Source organism: Harpia harpyja, chromosome 21, assembly GCF_026419915.1.
Source record: "Harpia harpyja isolate bHarHar1 chromosome 21, bHarHar1 primary haplotype, whole genome shotgun sequence".
Lineage (NCBI taxonomy): Eukaryota > Metazoa > Chordata > Aves > Accipitriformes > Accipitridae > Harpia > Harpia harpyja.
In genome coordinates this window covers 14,105,347-14,122,915 of record NC_068960.1, presented here as the reverse complement: position 1 = coordinate 14,122,915, position 17,569 = coordinate 14,105,347, and the positions used below count along the sequence as shown (strand labels likewise).

Sequence of the window (17,569 nt, the reverse complement as noted above, 5' to 3'; positions counted from 1 at the left end):
AAAATGACAATAATAATAAAAGGATTGGAATATACAAAACAAGTGAGGCACAACGCAATTGCTCACCACCTGCCAACCGGTGCCCAGTTAGTTCCCAAGCCCCACCCCAGGCCAACTCCCCCCAGTTTATATACTGGGTGTGACATCACATGGTATGGAATATCTCTTTGGCCAGTTTGGGTCAGCTGCCCTGGCTGTGTCCCCCTCCCAACTTCTTGTGCCCCTCCAGCCTTCTTGCTGGCTGGGCATAAGAAGCTGAAAAATCCTTGACTTAGTCTGAACACTACTTGGCAACAGCTGAAACATCAGTGCATTATCAACATTCTTCTCATACTGAACCCAAACATAACAGTATACCAGCTACTAGAAAGAAAATGAACTCTATCCCAGCTGAAACCAGGACACCCGCTCAAATCCAGTCAGTCTTACTCCAGTCTGGATCACACCGCTGGAAAGCAACAAGACCTGAAAACAGAATTCTTGCAAACCAGCTTAACAGAGGGAGGTAATACTCCCTCGCTTTCCTCTGCCAGTGGGCAACTGTGCTGTGCCTCCTCAGCCTGGGTCTTGATTGTGGCAAGGCTTTGTTACTGCTGAGCCCGTCCCAGCACCTGCCCGCCCGAGGCCGCCATCTCTGTCCCACAGCAGCAAGCGGAACGCAGCACATGCACTGCCAAAGTGCCTGTCCCAAGACCAAAAAACCCCCCTGCAAGAAGTCCCATCCTGCTTTTGGTGAAAAGCAGACTGAGGCAAAGGATCTTCACACTCTGCATTTGTGAGTGCCACTCACAAGCAAAAGTCATACTCGTGCTCCACCGGAAGGCAAGTGCTTCATCAACACTATAAAATTAATGGTTAGTTCCCAACTCTCAAGCTGAAATTGTCTTAATTTGTTTAACTAAAGTCTATAGGACAAGCACTACGTAAATACACACATTGCACAAATCTGTTTCTTCTTACATAACCAAACTACTTGCAAAACAGAAAATGTTGCCATTTTACGTCTCATTAGACCGTTCCTCAGCTTAGTCGTGGCAGCACAACTATCCCCACTGTGAGCTGCTGCTTTAGATAGATCCGTGTGGTCTACTGCACTGACAAACAAGTAGTCCCTATATGGTGTAATAGATCTGTGATTGCATGAATAGTAATAAAGCCAAAGCACACACCCACAGCTCACAGCCTCCAGAACTGCTTCAGGGACAGCAGCCACTCCAATAAACGCCCTGAACCCTTTGGAAACTACATGTTATACAAATCCTCCATCACATCCTCTTGGATGATAGTTTGGAAAACATCACTGATAATACACTTCAGACTTCTAGGAAAAAAATTATTCTTAGTCTCAAAAATGGCTTACAATACCAACAGTCCAGCAAGTCTACTGTAGGCAATGCACTGTTCTTAGCCGACTAATGAGAAAATGGACCTACAGGGAGTTTGATTGCTTTCCCTGATAACCATGTGTGCACAAACTAGTCTTTCTTGCTCAGCACATTGACTCTCTGCGTTCAGAGCCAGTTAAATGGCAAAAGAAGTCGTATTGTGTTTTACTGCCTGCAAAACTGCAGCGCCAGCACAGGCACATGTGCAAGGCTGGATCTCGTGCCTACTTACACATCAACAAAACTATTTACCACGCTGTGATTTCGAGAGCCACGGCTCCAGTGATGTGCTGGAAGTGTACAGAACAGGACAGAGCTGTCCAGAATCACAGATGCTATTGCTGTTGTTTACGTCTACTGTGTTAATGCCCAAAAGCCAACACAGACCAAAGCAAGGGAACAGGCAACACAAGCTTTTCAGGGAAGGTAAAAATCAACTGTTACAGCTGAAAAAAAGCAGACGAATCTTGAGGCACGTATGTTCTTCAGGTATAAAACTAAAAATCAACATAGAAGCACATGTTTAATAGAAAATTGTACTAAGCATAGTATTACAGCAGTCGCTACCCCAAAGAGCTGTATCTACTTTAATTGCAAACACAAAGGCAATGGGACACACAAGCAAAGCAAACACCGCACACAGCAATGGTGGTGAGTGACCTTATGAAAGATTACTTTGATTCAATTTACCTGTTTAGCCATGTGCTAATAGTTACATGACCTTAAGGTTTTCCAGATATGCTCACCGGGAGCTGATAGCAGCCTCCCATGTGCACGTAGCCACACACCAGGAGCACAAGGGGGTAACGAGACCTACTAGCTAGCACCAGGGCTCCTGCACCGAGCCTGATGGAAGGGGCCAAGAAAACGGCCAAACCTAGAAAACCGTATGTACCGAGGGCAGGGCGCAGGCAAGCAGGGGGGCACTGGCAGCCTGCTGGCAGTCTTGACAGGGACAGATGAAACCCAAAAGCAAGCTGGGCTTCTGCTTGCCACACACACAGAGCACAGGGCGAGCAGCCCAGCTGGGAACAAGCCCCGTGCACACACCACAGGACACACCAAGGATGGAGATGCATCTTCAACACACCCTCTCACACAGGGCTCTCTGGGGAAGCGTTTTCACATATCCAAGATTCGCAGCCCAACACCCTACCCTGCAAACTGGGACCCACAGACTCTCCTGCCAAAAGTAGGCAGGAGTCATGCTTGCAGGCAAGAGGAAAGGGCTGCTGGGGTGCTCTTTCCTACAGCAGCCCCATGCACACAGCAATGGCGTGCAGTCCTTCTCACAAGGGTTTAACACAATGCACGAAGGGCCTGTACAGGAGTGATGCAAAGCTGGAACAGACCCACAACCAAGAAAGATTTGAGATCAGCAAGAAATTGAAGGCAGGGAAATGTGTAACAGTGCCTTTGTTATTTTTACCTAGACCAATGCTTTGCATGAAACCTGATGTTACACATCTAAGAAACCTCAGGTAAGCTTGCATGTCTGCCTCCCTCAGGAGGAAGCCGTAAGTCCAGAACAAGTCATGTCATGGCACTGGGAAACCAAGTGCATGCACATCTGGTGGGTTCATCCTGGTCTTGGTGGCCAGGAGATCCCAGGCTGCACAGCTCCACATCGGTGGAGTACCAGAGAGTTTATCCTCAGGATCGGTGCCAGGGAAGAGGCAGCACTGCAGCCCAGCCATGCTAAAATGTTTAAGAACAAATTCGATTAAGATCCCAGACCCTGATTATACCAGCCTAGCGAGTGTCCAGCAAAACCACTTTTTTCCCCACTGGGCTGTGATAAATGCCAATACAGGTGTTTGTATCCAGGTACCTTTGTTTCTTATTTTATTCCTCTGGGAGGATTTTCAGGAGAGGTTTGTCTACATGAAAAGCCTGAGGGATGGAAGGGTGGGAAAGGTCAGCGTGTGAAAAACTGACAGTGCAGGCAGCAGTATGATGACACCGTGACCCTGGGATGCTGCCAGCAGTGCCTGTGCAGCAACTCTGCCAGATTTAGCCTCGCCTGGTTCCAGCAGTGAGTTTCTTTCCCAAAGTCCCTGCTACTGTAAGTAAAAGACACTGCAGTGCATGTCATGTCCCCAGGGAGAGAGACCTTTCTTGCCTAAACCTGGTACTGGGGAAAAGTAAAAATAAAATTTTTAAAAATAAGGTATCAGAAGACAGTGGAGCTGCACAGATAGGTAGATAGATAGATAGATACGTATAAATTTTCTCCTTTAGAACCTGTGTTCAAGTATCAGTGAGAATAATTTTTAGGACTCTGCCAGAGTTCCTGGGATAGGGAAAAGCAGCCTTTCTGCATGAAAGCAAAGCACATGTTTATTCAGAAACTGAGACTTGTGTAAGATCACTTTGCAGACACACTTTCCATAACACCATAAAACAGAAAGTGAATACAAATACTCACTCTATGTACTCTCTCCCCTACCAGTGAAATGAAAAACCCACCATGTGAAATACTTTAAGAACTCCTCCTACCAGTCTCCACCACAAAGAGGCTCTATGAAAAGACTATCACCAGATTTCATAATACTCGTTACTAGATTTTCTTCAAATATTGGAGGAAATAGAGTCACAATCTACACAGCCGAGTAAATTCTGCCCTTCCTGCCTGCTGTCAGCAGAGCTCCTGGTCTGGACATGCCACTGCAGACAGGCACTGCTTTGCTGAGCTGGGTGAAAAAATCCAAATCATTTATTTACACCTCAGTAACAGGTGTAAAGTTTTTAAACAGGAAGTTCTTTTACATTGCTTTTTGGCAGTTTCATTTACCCTTTTAAGTAATTGTTAAGAAGTTGCAATCATGACCGTGGTTTACTTTAATCAAGTAACTGACGTAACTGAAAGCAAGCAGATGCCTTTGGCCAGCCTTCTGAAACCATATCACAAAGAGAAAGCCACCAGACAATAATCACTGAGAAGGCAAGAGCTCATAAAACAATGCAGTCCATATCGCTAGAGTGCCTTGGTCAACCTGACTGGCTGTGCAATGTAAACAAACCAAACATTAAACAAGTACTAACATAAAAAGAAAATTCCTCCCCAGCTGGACAGGCAAGATTAAATGTTTATTTCCTGGACACAGACTACTCTTTGTCTGGACAGTCTTTAAATAGCAAGTGGCAAAGAATCTGAAAGCTTGAGAAAAGCAGCACTCCTGGAAAAGTTTTAAGATGCAGAGTTGTGCCTGAAGGAAAGCAGCATGACTCCTTGTGGCAGAGCTGCCATGACAGAATACACCATCCCTACCACTCTGCCCAAAACCAGCACTGGAAAGGCAAGGTGAACATCAGATGCCGGGCTGGCTACAAACCTCCTTACTCCTTACCCCAATAGTCAAGAGCGTAAACAGCCTTTTGGAAGCAGAGGTTCACTCTCTGATTCTCAAGAATACGTGGGTTGTTTGGTTTTTTTTACTGTTAGTCATCAAAAAGCTGCAACTGCAGCAGGCAGCTGTGTCTCCACACCAACTGGCAGCCTGTCCTCCACCACGGGACAAATACACTACTGCTAATGTGACATGCAGCATGCTACACGCAGCTAGGCAAGACAGAGACCCATCACTACAGGCTCCTACAGCACAGTACGGGCATGCTTATCACACTGGCCACGCTCCTCTGGTGTCTGATGGCTGCAGCCAGCTCAATCCAGCTTGGCTTCCCACCCCAGTTTCGCAGTAGTCCCCAGCACGTTAGCTCACGAGTTTCCACTCAAAGTAGCACCAACATGTACTTTGCTTTCCTTCTTGGGATCAGCCTTAGCTCTTAATGCTCTGCCACTTCTGAAGTCATATGCTGCTCATGAGGCATGGCAAAGGACCAGCATGGTTTAATATTCAAGAGAAACTATCAGGTCAAGGTTCTCCGTTTTCCTTCATCCCACACAAAGCAGTCTGTGATCAGATCAGGCACACAGCCATCGGGGTAAGGAACACAGCCACACGACACGGCGCACGCAGGCTTACTTATTTTTGCCAGAAAACTGTAACAGAGCCCTTCCCTGCAGCATTGCTCTCAGTGGAAAACCACCCAGGGATTTAACCGCAGGTTATTTTGTTTTCTCTGTGCCTTTATCCCTCCACCATCTGATCACCTTTCAAAGGGAGCCTGCAGCTCAACCCCAAGTTTACCTTCCCAGACCCTGTTGCTAGGTGAAATGTGTGGTCACAGGGCACAAACAGAATTATTGCCCAAACAGCCTGGCAAGAACCCAAAGGCCAAATTCACATTTGCTGTCCTTGAAACACCCTAGTATTTAAACATCTGTCAAGACCTTCACCCTATCTTCAGCTCCTCCCTGGAGAAATGCAGAATTCCAAGCAAGCGCTAGATTAGCCTGCAGAGCCTAACACTCACACCATGGATAATAGGTCAAAATTTAACGTTCGTTTCCTTTAGACTACTATTCAGTTTCCAAATTGCATTAATAATGCAGCAACCTCTTAATGCGAGTGTCATTACCCCCCAAGATACTCAATCGTTATTTAAAAAGGATTTCTTAGGTTACTTAATTATTTATCTATATTTTAAATCAATCCAATGAAAAAAAACAGCTGTGCAACAGCCTCAAACCAACGGCAAATAAAGAACCAGCAAACCTGTGAGATCAGTCAGTAAGATTGTAGCATCAGAGGAACCACACAAACGAAACCTGATTTAACTGAAGTGGGAGGGGGTTTTCCAGGCTGTTGAAGCCCTCTCCACTAGCGCAAGGTCAGGCTCCAAGGGCAGAACCCATGCCCCATTTACCCATAAGCCCTACGGCCAAGCCTGAGAAGATGCGACTTGACTCACATGGTATTTTACAGCTTCCCTGGGGGAGAGCAAACAACAGAAGCACCACTTTAATGTACTTTGCATGCCCCCAAAATGACAGAAACGAAAGCTAAGTAAGTGCCTTTCTGCACCATGCAGAGACAAAGAAAGCATCAGTTCGGTTCCTCTCCCAGATGCACCTCACAGCTGCCACTGAGGTGGGGATGGTGCTCTGAGGTGTCACCTCATGACACAGTGGTTCCCATCTCTGCATCTTCTGTTCCTTAAATGTCTTTTTTTCTTAGTAACTAGCTGAGGGGATAAAAAGCAAAGTCTTCCTCCAAAGTGATCTCGCTCATGCCTGTTTACAAAAACCAAGAGGCAGATTTTTATTCTCAGAAAGGGGAGACTGTGCAAGAAGCAATGCTGCAACAGGGAAAGTTCAATGCCTCTGTGTATGCAGCACTGTCTTTGTTAGCTGCACAGACACCATTCACTGCCTCATTCAGTGCTCTTCCTGTAACATGGTTTATATCACACAAGCTATATCCACACGCATGTCATGAAAATGGAGGATAGGCACAAAGAAAAATCCTGAAACTGCTACCTAGCTAGCAGAGGTCAGCTTAGAGGAACAAAATTACAGAACTGAAAGAGCAGAGAGCAGCACAAGGCTACGGCTGCTTCACCCGGGCTCCGAGTTACCCCCTGCAGCCCGCAGAGACCATCCAGACAGCGATGAACAGAAATGAGCAGAAATCAGTGCGGGAGGCAGAGGAAATGAAGATTACTGATCTGTCCAGGGGGCTGCCTTGTACATGAGGAAAAGACAGTATTAGACTGAGATAGTAGGAAGCAAAACAACTGTATCTACCTTGCCCTGAGAAAAAAGAGAAAGTGGTTAGTCAGATGAATGCCTTCTATTTTTCCATTTTATCCGAGCTATGCTGGGGAGTGACACATCACGCAAACCCAAATCAACACTCTGCACCACTCGCTTCTCTACACAGTGTTTCAGCTGTTTCTTTTTGTTTGGTTCTCCACATCAACCTGTTGCAAAAGCAGGATTTGAGGTTTTTTTAAAACTGTTGTGCAGAAAAAAGCCCCAAACGTGCCATTTCATTCCTTTTTTCCTTCACAAAGATTGCTGCCCCTCTACTGTGGAGAGTGCTGCTCCTAGCCCCACTACCCGCCGGCCCCCAGGAGAAGGCAGCTCCCAGCCCCAGGGAAGGGATGTGATCCCCACTCACACCGACTCGCTACCCTCCCCTACTCCAAGGTGGAAGCTGATGGGCTTTGCACTTTTCAAACTCAATTCCTCTCCGTAGTCTCTGTCAAAAACCTTCCACATGAGGGGCAGATTAACCATCAACTCTCACCACCAACATCCAGAATATTTATCAACATAGACTTGAACAGTTACTATCTCATTAAATTTTGCTAATGATGATCCTCAACAGTCTTCTTCCAAGTTTCAAGCAGTTACTATTAATCCCTGCTGAGTCTAAAAATGTGATCCAAAAGTGGTTCCTGATAGAAACTTGAGACAAAAATAGACAAAAAGTTGACATCAGTAACAGCTTTCACCCTGAAGCCACCCAAGCCACAACCAGCAGGTGCAACTGCTTCTGCACCCCACAGCCCACTCATGGTGAAAGGGAAGCAGGGGTGGGATTTCTTTACTTCTGCCACTGACAGGCTTAGCACCAAGAACAACCTTGGCCATTACCTGCTGGTCCTATCAGCTAGAAATAACCCTCCACACCACATTTCATCCAAAGAACCACACTTCATCTAGCGTAATACCAGCACGGTCTGGCAGTTTGCTGTAAGGGATCTTTACTAGTAGCAGATACATTCATATTCATGGTGCGTTTAATTGTTCTAGTGTACATAAAGACTGGATTCACCAAAAGTACACCACTACCCAAAAAGCAACAGTCATAAGAGAAGACAGAAGTCAGCATTACCTGGCCTTATCTGCCTACTTTCAAATTACTGTATGGAAATATTTCTGTGCTTACATGCATGCAAGTAAAGGATGGGACGATGCTGGTTGAAATATTTACAACCATGGGCAAACCACAGTGACAGAAGCTCAGGGCAGCGGAGAGGGTAGTTGTAGCCAGAAGCAGGTGCACAGGACATGGGGGGACAGAGGCAGCAAAACCATGTGGTTGGTTACGTCACACGTGGGTGTCACGACATACACAGTGCTGTGGGATGAGCTCCAGCCTCAGCTCTGCCCCTGCAAAAGGCCACTCGCAAGAAACGCGTTTTCTCTCCTTTTACATCCCCACATAGCATGTGAAAATATACCCATTGCCAGAGAATAGTCAGATCTCTCCTACATTTTTTTTGGCGCACACAATATTTTTCTGTAAACACACAAAGTCTTCATACATGCATACTTTAAAAAAATATATATATATCCTTACTACATGTTAGTTAAGCCTCTTTAGATTTAACGAGATACTAAGCTGCATTTGTGAAAGCGCAAGCTCTCTGCAGCTACATTCACAGGACTTGCTATCTTCCATTATTAATAATCAACATAAGAAAACAAAATGTGTTTGCCAAACATAATAATCAGAAGGTGAAGGTTAAGAACAGCAGGCAAAAAAACCCTTCTCAACCTCACAAAAAATAATGATCAGGAGGGTCATGTCGAAGCAGCCTTAAAATTTTCTCAGACTCTCGAAGAAATCAAATCTGGCACCACAGAATGTTTTGCAAACGTTTCTCAGAAGTAGATCTGCAGTTCCAGCAAAAACAGTGTCAGAAAAGCACATCAAATCCCCTCCCTAAAAGCCAAATTCAGAGGCACTGATCCAAAAATTAAGCTCAGAGGCTTCTCCACATGGGCAACAAGTGACACGCATACACATCCAACATTAGAAAAGAACATGCAATAGGGGTTGTTTTCCCCAGTTTTAATGGACAGAGGTGCTGACTGTAAGAGCGAATCATTCATGCCACAGCAATGGACTCTCCAGCAAGACTCCGTAAGAAGTTTTAAAGCATCCCTCTAAGCAATCGGTGCTGTTAGACCTTTCTCTTCCTGGTAGGAGAAAGCTCTTATTTAGCGTGTGTTGTCCTTCTCGTGATTTACCAAATAAGCAATTCTGAGTGTAACAACGACACAGCCCCAGTTCCCAAGTGCAAAAAAAAAAAAAAAGCATAAATAGGTGTTAAAAAAAAAAACAAAGAAAGCAAACCAGCCCTAGTACCTTAAGTGAAACAAACCCACTGGAACGGAGGCGGCGAGAGCAGAGCACGATGCACCTCCCAGCAGGCACACCCGACCCGGCTTCCCCCCGCTGCCAGGCGTTTCAGCCCCGAGAAGGGCTGCCCGAGCCGGCCGCGCCGCGCCGCGCCGCACTCCCGGCGCTGAGCGAAAGGACCTTCCCGCCCCCGCCGCGCCCCCGGCTCCGCTCTTTACTCGGGAAAAAACCACGACCGGCAACAAAAGCAGCCCGAAGCGCCCCCCCCCCCGCCCCTCCGTCCCCCCGCGGCGGGGGCCGCTGGCAGGCGGCCCCGGCCGCGCCCCGCTCACCTCGGGCCGGCCGGGCGCAGCGGGCCGGGCTGGCGGGCGGCGCTGGCGCTGCCGCGGCGCGCCCCGCGCTATAAGGCGGGTGGGCCGGGCCGGCAGCCCCGGCCGCCCCGCTCCGCCCCGGCCGCCGCCTTCCCGGGCGGCCCCGCCGCCGGCCGCGGGGGGGAGCGGGGGCTGCTCGGGGCCGCCCGCCCGGCCGGGGAGACAAAGCCGGGAGTGGGCGTCTTCAGATGCGTTTGGCTAACTTGAGCGCCTCGCTTTTTGACGCTTCGTTTTCTTGCCGCCCGCCGTGCAGTTCCCGCGGCGGAGGGCAGCGCGCCTCGCCGCACACGCGGGCTTGTCTCCTGGGAGCAGCCGCGGAGACCGCCGCGCTCGGCCCCGAGCCCGTTCGTCAAAAAACGAAAATTACAACAGCGAGTGAAAACGGCGTTAAAGAAGGGATGGTATGTCCAGAGAGCTCAGTAACAGCAGTGGAAGCTGCGGGAGAATAATCCGGGTACTGTTTCCCGAATTTTGCCATGAGGAAGGGTGACCAACTGAGCTGTGGTGCAAGCTGATGAGAAAGCCCACACATGTGCTCCCTAGTAGCGTCATTTGCATGTGTTCGGCCTCTCCTGCATGAACCAGAGCTGCCACAACAGAGCCTGAAGTGGAAGCTGCAGCCCGACAACTGATGAGACGGTACAGGACAGTGATGAGGACAAGCTCCCAGTTAATTGTCACAGACTTTACTAGGAGCACAAGAATCACTGAAAGACGTTAGGGCAGAGAGAGCTGTCATCATCCAGTATCCAGTCACCAGAGTTTCAGCAATGCTTTCATTTGTGCACAGTTTTCCTAGCTGATAATGAGCCACAGTATTTTAGAACATGGTTTTAAAAAGATAGCTCAGGCACCGACTTCTTTCTGGTTCTTTTCCACTTATAGGTACCAGACAAAGCATGTCCTCCTAACCATTACAAAGGTAAGATCTGTAGGAGACAGACAGAAGTATACACTCTTTTAGCCGACTGTCATCACGTAAGAAACAGCAGTGTGCAACTTCCGGTAAAACTGCCACAAACAGATTTTGGCAGGGCTTTTTTTCGCAAGGAAACATAAACAGAAGTCCTATAACATAACCATGTTTGATCTGAGACAGGGGATCTAGAAGAGGTCGCACAATATGAAGTAACCAGCTTCTTACATCAAACACATGGTCGTCTTCCAAAGTATCTTATCTCTGTCCACTTCTGTTCCACACAAGATCTTACCCCTTTGGAAGACACGTAGTAACGGGACTGATGACTTCTCTTGCTTAAAACATTAATTATATTCCTGGAAATCTTTTCTCTCTTGCTTTGTGTGGCAGAACTGACTGATTTTTTCAAGGTGGAGGAGGATGAAGGGAAAGCACTACATAAGTAAGCACTGTTCAGAACAATCTCCCCAGTCAGATGGTCTGGGATTACAGCTGTGCTTTCCTCAAAAGTTCAGCACTTGTGAGTCATCCCTCTTCCTTTCCCCTCTCTCCCTCCTCTTCCCAAACAGAAATGCACGGCCTATGGGAGATACATGACAAAGTATGTCCACAGTCATGAGGCTGGTTTTCAATACTAGATTGTGGGCTTGGGGACAGTTAGGAAATGTGATTTTGCCTGCTTTTTTCACCAGCTGCTGGAGACGAGAGGTTCCAGCTTCCCCCTAAACTCCAAGTTGTCTCCCTCCCCTTCTCCTTTCCCTCAGTACAATTACTAACAATGAGATAATCATCTTCAGCACACGTGCCTACCTTGCTCTCTCTGTCCCTGGTGTGGGGTGGCCAGCAGAAGGGCAGCATTGGCTCCTTCCCAGGACGCAGGCAGGGCTGGGAACCCTCCCCAAGGCCACTGCCGTTGGGTTGGGCCAGCAAGGGGCACCTCACAGTTAGGAGGGCAGGAGGTGGTCCAGAGCTGCAGGACTCTCCTGCCTCTCTCCTCTCCTGCTGGCTGGTCCCCTGCTTACTCAGACACAGCTCTGGGCTGTTGCAGGGACTGAGCGCTCCCCTCAGCAGTCCTGACAGGGAAAAAACAGAAGGATTTCTTGATAGCACAGCATCATTAAACCACTTTTCATTCATTTAAAGTAGTCAAAGTGAAATTACTTACACAATTTGAGTCAAGGAAATGACTGTGTAGGGGGGAATTATGTCAGCTAATGCGATTCATTAGTAAAGGTGGGTGATATACGTCCCTGCACAGCAGCAAGGATGAGGTGGCTTGGACAGCTCTTAAATAATTATATGAGTGCTGGTACTCAACATAGGCCGAATACTGTCCACCTCTCTTAGAAAGGCATGAATTAGTCTAGGACAGCTCCACACATCCCAAAGGCAATCCTCATTTCCAATTCCGGCTTCTGGATTGGTTTTTGGAACTATTTAATCTAAATGATACAATTGGCACAAGCACAAAGAGTGTAGGCTAGACATAAATGAACTGTGCCTGGAAATTAGAAGCAGGGTCTTAATGATTAGAGCAATCAGATTGTAGCAGAGAATAATAGGAGGAAAAATACCCTTAACTCCTTGAATATGTGGCATATTAAGTATGCTTCAGCCCAGAGTGCTCTGCTGCACTTTATGTTCTCATGTCCAGTCACAATGCTGACTGGAAATTGAGCAATGCAACACCAATGTGCCAAACTGAAAAATGTGATCCACCTTTCACTTAAAGCTGTTTACTGTACAATGGGATACAGTCATTCTATTTTATAAGATTAATTTTTTCATACCAGGTCTCTGACAAGTAATTGTGTGCTTTCACTATCTTAATCATCTGTAATTTTGAATCATGCTTCAGATGAGTTCTGTTCAGTTTGCAAAGCGTAGGAATTGAGGACATCTTTGCTGTTCTCAGATATATCGTAGCAGCAAGACTGGGGGGAAAAAATGGTTGTAAAGAACCAAATCCCCCTCAGTGGTTAGGGTTTAGAATTCAGTTAATACTAATTACAGATACAAATAACCTTGCAAATACTTTACAGAGATTTGAAATAATGAAAACAAAGTCCCAAATCGCCATATAGTCATCAATAACACAGTGTAGTAAAAGTAGCACTAACACAACCTTCTCAACAAGAACTTAGTCAAACATCTTTCCGCCTTTCCCTCGGGGGGGGATTTAGCCCCCAAACTTAGTTATCAAATCCAGAGCATTCTCAATAGCAGGGTGAGAAATGACTTCCAGAGCCTCACAGCCAAACTTGGGACACTATGTCATGGACAAGGAGTAAGTCAGCTCCAGGTTGTAATCACCTCCCATTTTGTACTCCTGGAAGGCATACCAAAACCCTACCAAACAGGTTTTGCTTAACTCTTAATTTGGCCAGTTGGCCATTTCACTTGGCTAGTGAAATAGTGAGAGCTGGCGTGAGCTGGCCTTTAGCAGGCTTATCTTCCTATGTTCATTCTTCCTTTTCTTATATTAAAACAGTTCCAGGTTATTCCTCCCATGATTTGCACGTAGGTGAAATTTAGTTGCCTTTATTAGGAAGCAAGGGACTTCATATCAGTGCGGGAGTCATCAGTGAACAGCTTAACAGGAGGCATAATCCATCTAGTCGCTGCAGATCATTTTTTCTCTTGGCTAGCACGTCTTCAGGTTCCACTCCTTCTAAAGAAAGATTATGTTTATCATGAGCAGAGGGATCTTTTAATGCATGAAATCAGACAGAAGCTACACAGCTACCAAATATTTTAGGGTCAGTCAGGTTGTCTGTTCATTGGTCCTGAGGCAGTCACCTAATATTCAGCTCTGAAACCTGTTCTTTCAGATCGCTTGTCTTCACAGTCAAAAGGATACAGTTTTTTATTTCAGGAAAAATAACGTATATAGATTGTGCTGAAGTAGAAACACAGAAAAGCTAAGCTTTTCAGCAAGGTAAGCTCCAGGGAAACTATGGTATTTTAAGACCAGTATGTCTTGTCTTCTCTGTGTTTTTACTTCACATGGAATAGGCATCCTTAAAATAACCCAAACCCTGTTCTAGTAGGAAAACAAGGCCTTAAAGAAGAACTGTTTACTCTGCCATTTGCTTTTTATTTTGTAAATACTGACCACCTGTCAAAAATAAAATATTCTCCCCTGCTCCCTCTTCAGTTAGCATCTTCTATCCCTTGTGCCTGTTGTTTATATTTACTCTCGATCATTATCACAAGTTGCCTCACTGGCCACTCTACTTGCCCAGCTACTCCGTGGAGACTCACATGCTCAAGCCACCTCAGCCTCTGTCCTCCCTGAAAGCTTCACCTGTATTTTCAGTTGATGCCCTAGCAGACTTAGCATTGCATTTACGATCAGGCCTGTTTGCTATGAACTTGCCGTAAGAAGTCAAGAAGCCAGCTTGATTTCTGTTCTTTACAGAGATCCACATGTGAGCTTGTGCCAAGTTTTGCATTATGCATGCTGGAGAGTCAGGCCAGGAACTGATAGGCAAAGGGCATTAACATTTGAAGACAAGATGCAGCATCCCAGCTGAAGTTTCCTTTCTAAGGTACAGTGTATTAAGGAGAAGTTAATCTACAAGCGCGATGCAGGGCACAAAGCAATCCTTAAGCACTGAACAGTGGTTATCCTTCTGAGTATACAAACTACAGCTTGTCACTAGAGACACTAACATACTACACCTCACTAGTATATGGCATTGAATTAGGAAAATACTTTTTGGAATACAAAATATAAAAGCAGCTGCTCAACCAACATATTACTACGGCCTTTATACAGATTTCCAATTTTAAACTGGAACAGAGATCGATCTGACTCACATTTTACTAGTTCTGAGAGATGTCATGATCAAAAGATGGCTGCTAGTTAACCAGTCAGACTACTAAGCCAGTCTTTGACAAATGTGGCATATATATCACGTTGTGTTATCTGCAGTTATTTAAATACATTTGTTTTACCACATACCGGATGATAATATTCATAATTCACAATGATGAATAATTATGATAATGATCACATAATTCATAATGATGACATGGTGATAGTTAATTATAGCAAAAAAACCAAAATGGAAGCTATGGTCTGTCCAAATGAACACATAGCAAAATCTTCATTTTGAAAAAGAGCCTACAAAACAATCCTATCACACAAGTGGGTTGGGTTGTTTTTATGACCTGCCTCGATAGATGGCAACTGCCTGGAGGAAAACCACAAACACCAAGTTTGTAGACAGCAGCAGCACTTGAATGCATGGCAGCTGCAGCTGTTCGGAGCTGAAATACAAAGGCTGGCGATTTTCATGGACAGCTTATGGTAAGATGTTTCTTATTCCCTCACTATCTGGCCATCTTCAGAATATGCACCATTCTCCTCTTTTCCCAGTTCGTCTATTCTGTTTACATCCCAAACTGCACACAGACGTCATGTCTGTGCTTAAACTTTACGTCCTTCAAAGAGCTCTGTTCATTATCAGTTGATTCGTTGTGATAGCTGTGATTAAACTGGTATAAATATCTTTATACCAGTGTGACACCTGTGATTAAACTGGTACAAATATCTTTACATCCCGAGGGCTGAGATTACTCTCTCTTTTTGAAAAAGATTGGCTCTTACTAGCAGTATGAATTGACTGGACAGCTACATTCTTCCAAAATGCTTGTAAATGCACCATCCTGCACAGCAAGAAAACACTGTCAACAACTGGAATTTTTGTCTTGAAAAAAGGATTACATAAAAATTCCTGTGGTGCTAGAACTATTAAGTGAAAGAAAACAGAGATGGAAAAGAATATGATGGAGAGACATCAGTACAAGGCTCCAGTGTCCTAGCACTTAGAGGATTCTCTGTACTTCTGTATCCAGAAGTTGTAGCAGAAACTGCATTCACAGTCCGTGTAACAAGATACTATTTCCTGTGTTTGTGATCAATGTGATATATGGGTTAGAATATTTGTGTTTCTTTCACTTTGGGCATTGATCCCATTAGCATTTTCACTCCCACACCAGGGAGAGAAAAATGCATTCTCCAGCTACATTTCTTAACGTATGATTACTTGTTCCAATCTACAAGACACGATTAAAGGCACACTCCTTGTCTGCATCTCTGTCCTCGTTTTCTCTTAAAAACCACTGGATATAAAATCTCACGTACACATTACCTGAAGTCCTCTGAAAACTAACAATGGCAAGTTAGATCTGGTGAAACAAGGGTGTTTTCACAGGGTAGTAAGGCTGCTGCTCTTGAAAGCCTTCCAGGTTTAAATATTTAATGATCGGACATGGCATTCATCCTCCTAATCAATTCTTTTTTTAGATACAAGTTTGAAGAGTCTCAGAATGTGCAATCAGGCAGTGCTGGAGACCTGCAGAGGCTTCTCACACCAAACAGTAAATAGCTACACTTGCTAGGAAATGAATAGGGGAGGCAGAATTCTCTGCCCTGTTCCGTTAGAGGCACATTGAAGCTGTAAAAGGGGTAGACTGCCTTGAAATAAATTGGCTTTTATAAAGCTTTTTCTTTATACCCTTCATGTTGGTGGCATTTTTTTACTTAGAATTAAATGAAATGGAAACTTTTACAAAGTTGAAACAGGCAAAATTCTTGGAAGGCAGTGGATAGGTATAAGTTCCACACACGCATCTAAGGGATGTCTGCTTACAGACCTGGCACGTACGAACCATGCAGTGGGTGCACGTAAAAGTAGGCATGGGTTTTGGGTTTGGCCAGGCAGTAGGTTACACCATTTGTTTTAGAACCACATGGCGTATGTGTGGGCTGGTGTAATATAAGAAATATAAGTGACAGAAAGTCAGAAAAGCATGTCTGAAGTCATCTTTTGAAAAGAACTTAGGTATTTTCAGCCAAATGCTCCTCCTTCTCTGATTGGGATTCCTAACCCTCCCTCCCTTCAGGAGCCAAATACTTATCCCATTCCTTTCTGCAAAACAATAGCCAGAAGAAGGTTGGTGCTTTTCCCCTTATTTAGTAGCGGAAGGGACAGGACACTCAAGCTGAAAGTGGGAACCTCCAACTAAGGCAATTCCCAGGGGATACCAGACTGTTCTTCAGTGTCTCTCTCTCAGCTGGTCTCTGTTGGCCCAAAGAGGCTGTACAAGTCATCTGAAGAGGGTCTTGAGTACTGGACTCTCCTCATCCAGAAGATTCCCCTCATCAATGGACAATACTGTAATTCCTTCACAACTGGATTAATAAAAATTGGATTATTCTTAGCAAAAGGAACTGCATCAACAAAGAGCTCCAAGACTGAAAACTACAAAGATCCACAAGAGATATACATGCCAGATGTAGGCTCAAATCAATTCAGACAGAAGAATGGACTAAACCCTGCTTCTCCCGTATCTTTGGTGAAGTGTTGAGTTTTATGACATCTTTTATTGTAGAGAATAGTTCCTAGGAAATTATTTTGCTCTAACTGAAGCCAATAATAAAATTTCTATTGTTTTCCAATGAGATCTGAGCAAGGCTGATAATGCATTCAGCAGCTAGAGAAAAAATTTGTGAGGATGGCAATGTTAACAGATAGCAGTGCTCTCTACCCTTGCTCTTCCCTTATGGGCCCCATGGATACAAGTTTAATTGTGACAGTTCATTAGCACAGCTTTCCTTTGGGCCCAGAGTTTTATACTCTGCATTTGACACTTAGATCATGATGCAAATACTCATGTCTAAATAACAGAAGGTATTTATTCTGTGATGACTCAAAGGGCATCAAAAATTGGTTTGAAAGATTCAGCAAGAATTCTGGTTTGTAGAAAGAGGGGAATGATGCATACCGGGAAAAAAAAATCTCCTTAGAGAGGATTGATCTGGCTTACTATACCCACCCAATAAACAGTGGTGCTGTTATTAACTGTAGCTTGTCCTTATGAAAG

General features: G+C 45.2%; 1 protein-coding gene and 1 long non-coding RNA gene across 4 annotated transcripts in view; both read right to left on the bottom strand.

The window, feature by feature from the left end:
- CARHSP1 (calcium regulated heat stable protein 1) overlaps positions 1–9,814 on the bottom strand; it is a 38,304-nt gene extending 28,490 nt beyond the window's left edge. The window contains exon 1 of one of the 3 annotated variants that reach the window (XM_052773437.1): positions 9,718–9,814. The gene's annotated coding sequence lies outside the window, so the exon portion shown is untranslated. The remainder of the gene's footprint in view (positions 1–9,717) is intronic. The other 2 variants (XM_052773436.1, XM_052773435.1) reach the window with 2 other exon arrangements.
- A 612-nt stretch (positions 9,815–10,426) lies between these two features.
- LOC128135017 (uncharacterized) lies at positions 10,427–11,730 on the bottom strand. The gene is made up of 2 exons (XR_008232893.1): positions 11,486–11,730; positions 10,427–11,255 (listed from the first exon to the last, which is right to left on the bottom strand). It is a non-coding gene; the product is annotated as an uncharacterized LOC128135017 (long non-coding RNA).
- Between the last annotated feature and the right edge of the window lie 5,839 nt (positions 11,731–17,569).